Genomic DNA, 12,019 nt, shown 5'->3' with positions numbered 1-12,019 from the left:
TATTGTACCTTTGACTCCACTACATTTCTAGGAAGGTTGTTGTTACTTTTTGACTAAGTACAGCTTTGAAGTCAGCTGTTGCTGTTTGTTCTTTTCTAAAATGCAATTGGTCACATGCTGTGTTCCTCACAGAAGGAAACCAATCACAGTAGCTCCTCTCAAATGGGACTGATGTAAAAGTAGAAATACGTCCAGGCGCTCTAACAAGCACAAGCAAGCTCTCCCTCTTTCATTCAAACAAAAAGCAGTAATGGTGACGGCAGGAGAAAGACAAAATTAAATCTCAAGATGTTATTATAATTATTAATTATTCCAGGTAGCTTTTAAGGTTGGATTGTTTTTATCGGGGTGAAAAATATCACATAATTCATGTATATATTCTGCCTCTGAAGACAGAAAGAAATCTCAGTTATTTAACAAACAGATTTAACTTGGCTTCAATCTAATTTCATGATGTGATTTTAATACAGTTACATCAGAAAATGACAACAGCTGTCCTTTTTGTTTTTGATTATATTTCTATGTTGAAGTTTTTATAGGTGTTTCTATAGACTTTGTGTAGCAGAGTGGTTCTACAAACAAGCATCATTAGATGGTTTCAGAGTTACAAGCTTCTGTAAATGCATCATGAAAACGATACAGCATGTATTGGTATTAGAAAATGTACTTTGTAATTTGTACTTTTGAATACTTAAGTATTTCTATAAACATGTACTTTTGAATACTTAAGTATTTTTAAAACCAAGTACTCTAGTACTTTAACTCAAGTAAAATTTTGACTGAGCGACTTTCACTTGTAGTTGAGTAATATTTGACCAGGAGTATCTATACTTGGACTCAAGTACTGGGGTTGAGTACTTTGTCCACCACTAATGATACCTTAAGATGTCATGGATATATACATACTATGGATGTGCGTCGCCTACATGATTAAACATCGCCACCCTCACTAGTCAGCACTAGAAATACTAGTCAAACTATTTCTCAATATTTTATTCATGCACAATGCCAGTTAACTGTTGCCTCTGAGATGCTACGCAGCTGCCCGCCACTAGGAGGGATGTGGCCTCTCTCGCCATTATGCTGTTAGCGTATATGCCCTGATGGCCCATGCAACCCCGGATGGTTTTAATCAGCAAAGTCAGACAGATGACAGTTTGTAAAATCAGCACAGTTTGTCAGTGTTTTAATCTATAAAATGGAAATAAGGTTGAATGTAGACTGTCACAGAGAAAACTGATAAATAACCACTCAACTAGGGGAATATGACCACATTCAGCACAGACACAGACATTAACCTGCAAGCAGAGCAGCTGCTGCTGCTAGCACTGCTAACGTTAGCCACACTGTGTAGCATGCTGGCAGCTAATGTCAGCTCTGGGTCATTTTATACATACATAAATTTCATGGCCCACAGTTTGGGAATCACAGATACAGCTGAACAAAAGAGCCCAATAATCGCTGCCTGAAGTGCTGGTCCACCACTCATAAATACTACACAGTTCTGCGCTGTTCTAAGTGGGAAATAAGCAGCAGACACCAGCCAGATGCTGGTAAAATACACTGCCTGCCAAAAAAAAAGTCACAAACTGTAATACCTCATTGGACCTCCGTTAGCTTTGATTACAGCATGCATTTGCCATGACATTGTTTTTCGATAAGCTAGTGCAATGTCAATTTATTTCTGTCCTGAGTTGCATGAATTTTTGGCCAAGATCTTGTATTGATGATAGGAGAGACTTAACTGCTGCATAACCTCTTCCTCCAACACATCCCAAAGATTGGCAGTGTTTCCCCTATAGTGTATTTGGCAGGGCGCCCCGCCCTGGACACTTCTTAACCCAGTTTTAGTAGTTTCATCAATCTCCTTAGTTGTTTTTTTTTTTTTTTTTGCTTGATGCAGGACAATAATTTGAGTCTTCTGAAACAGAGTAACATCTTTTCCACGACCACAGGATTTGGTTTGTCAGGTAGTTAATTTGCTGAATCAAACAAAAAGATACATTCTATTTACTTTATCCTTTAACATTCTAAAGTTGAGTATCTAGTAAATTAATTGTATTTCCATAAACTGATATTGTGATAAAAAATTATGTATAATACAATTTAAATTTTAATTATATTAACCTCTCCTAACCCCCACTTACATCGACTAACAGACACTTGATGGAACAGTAGAAACCTTAAACAACAAAATTCAATTCTATGAGATGTGCCAAATATTTATGGGTAATCTATGACATTAGAGTCAGTATTTGTGCTGTTGGATCTCTTGTAATGAATACAACAGCTTGATGAGTGTGGGCTCAACGACAGAAGAGGGAGCACTTAAAATGTAAATGAGACTCTCGTGTTGACAGCCTTTCTGATGTGGAAGCCAACACATCAGCAGCTGGGGATCTGGTTTTAAGGCTGGGTCAGGCTGTGGATCAACAGAAGCCCTGACCTGACCTGCTGTAAATTCTCACAGCACCTGGGAGGTCGGCTGCACCGCTGTCTGACCTTTGATATGCTAATGTCCTTGCTTATAATTTTCCAAGATGCTAAACAGAAGCCAGGACCAATACAGTCACACAATGTCCTCACTTATACATGTGAGAATGTGGGTAATGTGGTTGCATAGTTTTTTCAGTGTGCCTGAGGAGGCACACTATATATAATCCTCCATACTTTTTCTTCTTATTGTTTTTCTTCCGCCGGATTTTCAGCGCATAACTAGTCTCACACCATTGGGAGCACGTACACGAAAAGCACATCAAAATATGTGGAAAATTCAGGACAAGTGTGCTGTGACTTTTGTTAACGATTCGTTCTTTAGTGTTCTTTATGGTGCATTTGAGTGTAAGGAGGTAGAGGGAAAGTCTGTAATCATAACTGTACAAAAGGTTTTACAGAAAATGCAATTCTGTATATTTATATAACTGAAATTAAGGCTGTTGCAAATTTTTCTGTGTCACTTGTTTATGTAAAAATCATTGGATAAATAATTTCTTTTGTATCAATCTCAAATATCTCAGCTGACTTCAGAAAACCAGTATCAGTCGGGTGTGTTTAGATTTCTTTTCTCTTGTCATCTTCAGAATCTGAAGTTCTTCCTCACCCCTCCTCCAGTGAAGTGGTCTCAGCTGTCGGAGGTTCTCAGCTGGCAGTTCTCCTCCGTCACCAAGCGAGGCCTGAACCAGGAGCAGCTCAACATGCTGGCCGACAAACACAAAAAAACAAAAACACAACAAGAAGCAAAATAAACCCCTCTGATAGCTGCAGATGTTTTTAAGGCCTGTTTAATGTAAACCTGAATGTTTCTCTGCTGGAGCCAAAGCCCAGAGGAACCCAGAGGGACTCATTCCCTGGACCAAGTTCTGCAAGGTGAGACTCAGTCAGCCAGGTTATGAAAATGTCAAAATCAGAAATGGGTTTATTGCCAAGTAGGTTTTCACTTAGAAGGAATTTGCTGTAGCATGTTGGTGCATACTAACATAATACTAGAAATGTAAATAAAGATTAAGGCAAAATGTATTTCTTTTACTTTTTTCAGAAGTGGTATCTGTACACTTAATTCATTTTTGCTCAACTGAACATCTGTGTCTGTGTTTGTCCTGCAGAAAAGTGCCAATGAGAAATATTTTCCCTTCTGGCTGTTGATGGAAGGAATCCTGGATGTGATTAAAAGACGCCTGCTTCCCCTGTGGAACGATGGCTGAGCAGCGTTTTTGTGTTTTGTGATTTTCAGAGTGAGTGGTGACCATTTCCCAGAGGTCCAGAGAGGATTTGTGAATGTCTTTGTTGTCTGTGTGCAGCTCCATCATGGGCTTCATCAGCAAGGAGAGGGAGAAGACTCTGCTGAGCGACAAGTGTCCTGGGACCTTCCTGCTCAGGTTCGGTGAGAGCAGTAGAGAGGGAGCATCACCTTCACCTGGATCCAACATCATGTCCACGGTGAGCACACCATCAGTCACTCATGTCAGCTTATAATAAGGATTACTCATTTTGATTTCTCAACACATTTGGAAAAGTAAAATATTGTGAAATGGATGGTACTTCCTGTTTTTTTTATTTTTGATATTTCTTTCAGGAAAACATCCAAAAGCAGAGCCAAGTTTTGATTTTTTCCACTGTTTGAACTTGAGTTTGTAATATCTGTCATTTTGGAACCCAGACAAGCTGGTCTTCCACTCTGTGGAGCGGAACATGAAGAAGGAGCTGACTGCCATCTCCCTGCCCGGCATCATCCGCATCTACAAGGTGATGGCTGCCGAAAACATCCCCAAGAACCTGCTCCGCTTCCTCTACCCCGACATCCCAAAAGACAAGGCCTTACAAAGACACTGTCTTTGTAATTCAAATGCAGCAAACTGACCCTTCACTAAGCCCACCTCCAACAACAAATGGTCCAATCATAGCTTAGCAACTGTAACTAGAACTGTCAAGCTTTCCATTTCTCTCCATATTGCAGGTGTGCAGGAGGCTCAGAGAAGAATGATACTCAGCATTTCATGAGTCTGGATGGTGACGTCTTTTCTGTCGTCTCTCACAAACATGAAACACAGGAGCACACGTGGAAAATGGATTAGACTCTGTCTTCATCTGCTCTGACATAAACTGAACATTTAGCATGTCTGGCTAACTAAGATTTCTGCAATGGAAAAATGTGTGGGAGCCTCATCTATCCATATAAGTCACATCCGATTGTGTCTTGACCTTTTTTCTGCCATTTTGAAGTTTTTTCCAAATCTATTTTTTGTTACACTAAAAGACAAAAAAAGATGCATGTCGTAACACAGTGATTCTTACAGTAGGAAACCATATCAAAGTATGATTGTGAAGAAAATCCATGAATCTTTCCATCACACAGAATGTGTGTGTTGAGGTTTCCTGTAGCAGCCTGAGTGTTTGATTTAAAAATCTATCTACTGTAGTTTTGCTTTTCACATGTGATGTTACAATGGGACGGCTGAAGCAATTGTTTCTTTTTGGAAGAAGCTGATGATTATATGTGAAATAAAAATCAGCAAGACAAAAATATGATTGAATGAATGACTGAAACCTTTATTTATTGTGGAGAAACTGAATTCACCTTTCAGGACCTGGACTTTTGGAGTCTGCCAGCTTCCTTTGATATTCTCCAAGTCTGTCATTTATACCTTTATCTGTTATCTCTACCTGTCCAGTTCTACTTTGTGCAGATAAAGGTGTGGAAAAGTAGTTCCACAATTACAAAGTAACAATGAGTAACTTACAAAGTAAGTGAGTAACAACAAACATTAAATATTCAATATTAATACCAACACTAATACCATTTTTTGGTTCTTTAAGGATTCATATGTATGAATACATATATATATATATATATATATATATATATATATATATATATATATATATATATATATATATATATATATAAATATATATATACATATATATATATATATATGTATTCATACATATGAATCCTTAAAGAACGTACCTTTCAGGACTAATGGGGCCTTCAAAAATGTGACAGTTACCCATGGTGCCATGGGCATCAACATACCCCTATACATCCATAATTTCCAAAAACAATTTTAAATGTAGACTCGTCTTAACTTGTATTTATAGATGTGGCAATGAAATGTTAACTGACATAGAGGAGTAAAGAAACCAAAAACAATCACGAATCATGAAATCTGAGAAGTTTGTCTTTTCTTTAATATTTACTCAAACCAATCGATGTTGATTATTCAATTCAATTAAACGTTGCAGCTCTGATCTTGTCTGTCTACTAGGTTAAAGTGGAAAATTATTTTCAAATCATTGCACTCTCTTTCTTCAAATTTTACACACCATCCCAACTTTTTCAGAATTGCGGTTAAATATAGAATTGCTAAAGGCTCAGGCAGGGGTCTCACACATTTTAGTTTTTCAGCAGTGATCTTCATGAGGTCTTAATATACAAATGTGTGACAAAATAGTAATGGCAATTCAAAGTACTATCTATAGTCAACACAGAATAAAACATGACTTGTTCTCCAGGTGGACAGTTTTGAAATGTGAGAGAGGCCTCTGTTGAAGAACCGACTGGCTATCGCCGTGCAAACGCTGAACAAACAGGAGATCGGTGGCCCCAGATGGTTCGTCATCAGAGTGTCTCCTGGCTGGAAGATCTGTGACCCCCAGTGTAACGTCACACAGATCCTGCCTCAGTACAAGGAAATGGGTGTCCAGACTCCACATAGCAAAATGGTTCTATCAGTGAACCCTTCAGGAACCACTCTACTGACTGTCACTCCCAACAGCAGTGACTTTAAGGACCTTTGCAAGCTGCACTGGAAAGACACGTCCATCAAACACTAGCACACTGTTTCCTTGTAGCCCGCTGGAGGTTAAGCATTTTAACTGCCTAAACAATTTCACCTGTTTTAAATAGAAAATTCCTGATCCTCTAAAATTTGAACAGGTGTTGCTTTTTTGAAAATAAGTTTCTAAATTTAAAAAGGGAACATGTTTTATTCTGTTGATTTTGCTCGGATGCTATGCTGATTCTTCTTATGTAGAACAATCACTGGAAAATATGTTTGCACACAGCTTTGTATGGACTTTTTTTTCATTGCAGTCATATTTGTATTAAACAGTAGGGTAAACGCAGGTGTTACCAATGATACCAGTGTTTCCCCTATAGTGTATTGGGGAGGGCGCCCTGCCCCCCCAACAGACGCCCCCACCCTGCCAACAGGACGCCCACACAGAAATTCAAGTTGGAGATTTTTTTTTTTAAATTCCATTATTTAATTTTTATTTTAATCAAAAGTGCCTATAACAGGTGTTCTTTTTTTATCAAATAAAAAAGCTTACTCTAATTTGTGCAATTTCAGAGTCGGATGCGTTGCTATCGTTTCATTAAATTCATTACAATGCATTTCTCCTCTCCTCTGTGACGGGCGGGTCTCCCCCAATCTGCTGGATTACTCTTTAAATTGATAGTAAGGAGAGAGAGAAACGAAGCGATCAGAGTAATGGGTGAGCTACAATGACTTAAAACAGGCGAGAGAGAGCGCTGCGATGCACTGTTCATTCATAAATGTAACTATCTGTGCTGTGAAGGTCATCTGAAGACAATCAAGTCAGGCAGCAATATTCAGCTCTACCTCCTGTATTGTCTACATTTTATAGACATTCTAGTTTTGATGAAAAATGCATTTGCAGATATAAAATAAAACAATGATAAGCTTTCCTCAGTACACCGGTCATCATTTCTGATGAACAACTGCCATAGTGTGACGTGCGTGCACAAGCGTAACATATCTGGTCCGATGAATTATGGCCCACTGTGGTTGGTCCAGACCTCACATGTGATAATAGCCGAATAAATGTTGTCTTTTTGTCAAATGGAAACTTTTTTGTCTTAAGGGTGTATTAAAATGCAGATTTTAATAATTAAAAATAAAAGTTAAGAAAATATATGCTCTCCCAGTCATTTAAGGTGGGCCAGTTGTATAAGTGGGTGGGCCCAGACCCGTTAGGCCCACCCATAACGCCGTGCCTGATGGATGGATGGATAGATGGATGGATGGACAGATGCATAAATAAAAAAATGACTGAATAAATGAGCAAAAACAGTGTTCCATTGCTAAAATTAAAAAAAAATGTGATCACAAATCAGTGTTAACTGATTATTCAGGTCCAAATGTTCTGTAATCAAGGTAATGGGGTCCTTTGGCGAGAGGGTCCTGCAAGGACGCCAACAACGGACCACACTCATTCCAGTCCAGACGTCCCCCTTCCCAACGCAAAAAAGCTAGGGGAAACACTGAACTGGAAGTACTAGTCACCATCCACAGAATGATACCAGTGATGTTTGTTAAAGTGAGATTACCAGTTGGAAACAGTTGGAAACAGTATTAACTTTTGTAATTAAAAGGCCCATCTGAATATTACTATTTATATTTAAATAAATCGGCTTCACAAATCAATCGTGGCAAAGACCTAAAAAACTTTTCTTCCCTCAAGATGAATGCCATCAATAGACCTTTCTCACAGTGGGCATTTTGTGTTCCATTTAGGTGTCTATCAGCCACATCTGACAAGTCAAACTGTCCACTGTGAGAGACGTCCAGCCACACAGGAGCTCAGTGTTTTATCACTGTGGCCTCACACAGCAGTGGTCAGGGTTGGACTCCCAGCCCCAATCTATGCTGTATGGAGTTTCTATACTCCACCGTGTTGGCCTGGGTTTTCTCCGGGTGCTCCGGTTTTCTCCCATAACAACAACAACAACAAAAAAAATACCCCTTCAGGTCTTGCACAGCATGCAACTGCGACAATTAAATGACCATCTACCACTTTTTCACTGGCCCCTTAGAAATGAATGAAATCCCTTCACGTGGCAGACATCAACCCCTTTTTCACTGTGCCACCCTTCTTCACATCATGAGTAACTGCCATGATTAAATGACCATCTATGCCTATCTCCCCCGACTTCTTTTAACATCTTGATACACACCACATTCATCTTGAAGGAAACAATTTAATCGGCTGACAAACCATCGCACCTTCCATCTCACCTGATCTGTCGTAGGTCAAATTAGGTGCCAACAGGAACACCCGTTTGAGAAGACCTGTGATTGGTTTAAATCTACCGTCATGGGCCAGATTCTCTAAAGACTGAAAACGGAGCCAAGAAGAGGTGCAGAAGTGTAGTTCTGTCTCAGACCACTTTATTTACAATATGGTTATTATGGTTATTATTTACAATGGTTATTATGCCAGTGTTTCCCCTAGCTCAGGGGTGTCAAACGTACAGCCCACGGGCCAAAACTGGCCCACCAGAGGGTCCAGTCCGGCCCGCGGGATGACTTTGCAAAGTGTGAAAATTACAGAGAAGACATTAATTTTAGGGTTGAGACGATTATTAGAGTAATTCGAGTAATTTGATTACTAAAATATGTTTATACCTGTACAAGTGTACAGCACACTGTGTTTCACATGTGGGGGTTATTAAAGACCAGAGTACTGATGAGTGTCGACATTTAAATTTTGATGTCATTTATTATCACATGGCTGCAGCATCTCTCCTCTCTGCATCAGTGCAGCTCCTCCATACACACACGTACAGTACAGACACACAGAGGAGGTCAGTGTGATTCTCTGACCCTGTCTGTATCTGATCTGTTGACTTTCTTCATCAGCAGGATGTTTTATAAAGACAAAAAGACAAAACCTAACTCGCATTCTGATCCACCTGTGATTCAGTTTTCACAGCAGCAGAGAAGCTGCGTGTGGAGGAGACTGTTGTTAATGATGGAGTTTATTACAACAGAAACTAACATGATGGTTAATGACATCAACACCAACCAGATGCACTTATAAAATTAAATAACTGTATAAGGAGGCCTGTATGTAAAACAGGAGAGTCTGTGTTTCTCTGTGAGAAACTTTCAGACCATCTCACAGCAGAGTGAACAGGTGAGGGAGGAGAGGAGGACAGACTGATCACTAATCAATCACTGATACTGTCGTTCTCTCGGACTAATTAAAAAAAATAAAAATGCCAAAATTGGTGACAAACCAAACCTGGGTGTCCACACAAATAAAGTCTTTGTGTGAAACACTGCAGAGTGTAACATCCTGCTGTTTACAGACAGTCTGCTGTCTGTAGTTTGACAGAGAGACAGAGAGGGTCGTGTCTAGAAGGGAACCTAGATCCGCGAAAGATCACGCGAATTTGATTATTTTAGTAGAAATAACAAACACAAATCTCGCGCGAGTTGTGCAAATAAAGAGTTACCTTCAAGACACGACCGAAAAAGGTGCGCAGCTCCAAAAATAGAAACTCGTGTCGTGGTGTCAATGTCTTTAATGCGGCGGGCCGCCATAAATAAAACACTAGTCACCGGCTGTCATGGAAAAAATACTCAGATTCTTTATTTAAGTAAAAACACTAATACCACAATGTAAAAATACCTAATTACAATTTAAAAATCTTGTATGTTATTGTTTCCATTTTTGAAAAATCAACATTTTTATTGCTTTTGTTGTACTTAGATGTATTCTTATTGGTATTTTTTGATAACTAAATACAGACCTTCAAACTCATAAGAGGAGAAAAAGGTGTCATGTTGGTAAACCAGTCCCCTGTCCTCTGGGGGTCTGGGAGCGTCTGTCCTGCTCCAGAAGAAAATTGTTGTGATTTTAACATGTGAACAAAACATTCTGGTGACTGTTTCAGTTAAAAGAGTTAGTTCCATCTTCTGTTTGTGATTTCTGCAGACATTACTACCTTTACTTTTACCTTTGTACTTGGAAAAAAAAAGTAAACAATAAAGTAGAAACAGTAAGAGTAAATCTACAGTAAAAGTGAAGTTACTTTACTGAGTATTTTTTACTTTAGCAATCTACCAATTTACCATTGTTTTTAAATAAAGCAAAAGTAATGTAATAGAAAAAAATGCAGAACACACAATATTTCTTATCTGATTACTCGATTAATCGGCAGAATAATCGATAGATTATGCTTTAATTTTACTGGTCCGGCCCACTTGAAATCAAATTGGGCTTATGTGGCCCCTGAACCAAAATGAGTTTGACACCCCTGATCTAGCTAGACAGATCACTACTTTCAAGTTTGAGGACCCTGCTTCACTCTTTGCTTAATATTGTTTATTATTCTGACACTGAAATTACAGCTGATAAACAGATAAAGCCAACTGAATTGACCGATTGTGTCAGAGCATATGAACTCTTCTGCAAAATCTTCTATAAAAGCCAAAATAGGTTTTTTGATAAACTTTACAAGACAAAATATAAATGAATCTGAATTGCTTTTTTGTTTTTGTTAGATTTGGTTTGGTCAGAGCTGTGGAATATTACCCTATCATTACCCTCAGGTATATATAAACTACAGCTTATACGAACGTCTTCATACACACACACACACACACACACACACACACACACACACACACACACACATATACTTATAGATATAGATAGATTTAAAAAAAACTCACATTGTTTGTTACAAAGCCAAATTCTGAGATAAAGACCCAAATAATCAGAAAATTTCATAATCAACAATACAACGTTATTATGATTTAAACTCATAATTATGACTTACATTTGGGATATTGTTTTACTGGTGTTCTAGGAAATCCTTCATTTGCGTAATTCTAGCGAGATTTGCATGTCGTTTCTTTATTGAGCACGTTGTATAAACAAATTATGTTTCATATTGTGGTTTTATAAGGCGACAACACTGTGGTAAAAAAAAAGAAAAAAAAAACGCCTGGTTTCATATACTTCGGTTAGCGTTAGGGAAATTTAACTATGGTTTGTCTCAAAACGGTCACTCTTGCGAGATCTGTCGCGGGTCTGGGGTTCCCTTAAATGCAACCGTTCAATATTCGCTTTCACTCAATACTCATGCACAGGTGGCGTTGATTTACTGTGACAATATCACAAGGAAAGCTTGACAAAAGCGATATAAAATGACATGTGACTTCCCACAATAATCTCACAATTTTCCCTTCATTTCAAACTTGAACTTTTCTTAATTTATTCGGGTGGAATGGCCGCTGTGCAGTTTGTTTATCCGCCTCAGACTTACGGTACCCACAGGTGTTGTTAGCATAGCTGTTAGCCACCTAGCAACGGACGCAGCGACACTGTTTGTGTTTGTGTGTCCGTTCAGCCTCCGACTTACCTCAAAACTTCAGTCTTTGTTGTTGTTTCCGTCCATTTGGTCTCATTTTCCCTCTCGTACTCCACACGTCTTCATTAGACAGGTATTATCCGCTCAATTTGCAATATTTTCAGATGTGTCCTCTTATTACTTCGCAGACACTGAGTAAAGTTGAGTCCTGGGCAACATGACCCCCCTCTGGAGAGGGAGGGGGTGTCTGGGTGCCAGGGAACTTTTTCGCCATTTAATTTTTTTGACTGAACTTGAGAGTGACAGAAATTAGGAAATAATATTTGGTTTTCGCTGCAGAACCGATATACAACCAATAACTCAACATACAACTTCATAAAAACAGTTTTCACC

General features: G+C 38.8%; 1 long non-coding RNA gene across 1 annotated transcript in view; it reads right to left on the bottom strand.

The window, feature by feature from the left end:
• Window positions 1-12,019, bottom strand: part of LOC146327281 (uncharacterized) — a 14,653-nt gene extending 2,634 nt beyond the window's left edge. The window contains exon 1 of the long non-coding RNA XR_014770629.1: window positions 11,678-12,019. This is a non-coding gene — a long non-coding RNA (uncharacterized LOC146327281). The remainder of the gene's footprint in view (window positions 1-11,677) is intronic.

Source organism: Lutjanus erythropterus, chromosome 5 (genome assembly GCF_056507025.1).
Source record: "Lutjanus erythropterus isolate fLutEry1 chromosome 5, fLutEry1.hap2, whole genome shotgun sequence".
In the NCBI taxonomy this organism is placed as follows: Eukaryota; Metazoa; Chordata; class Actinopteri; order Lutjaniformes; family Lutjanidae; genus Lutjanus; species Lutjanus erythropterus.
Note: the sequence above shows the minus strand (reverse complement) of the source record. Positions and strands in the feature narration are given on the sequence as shown.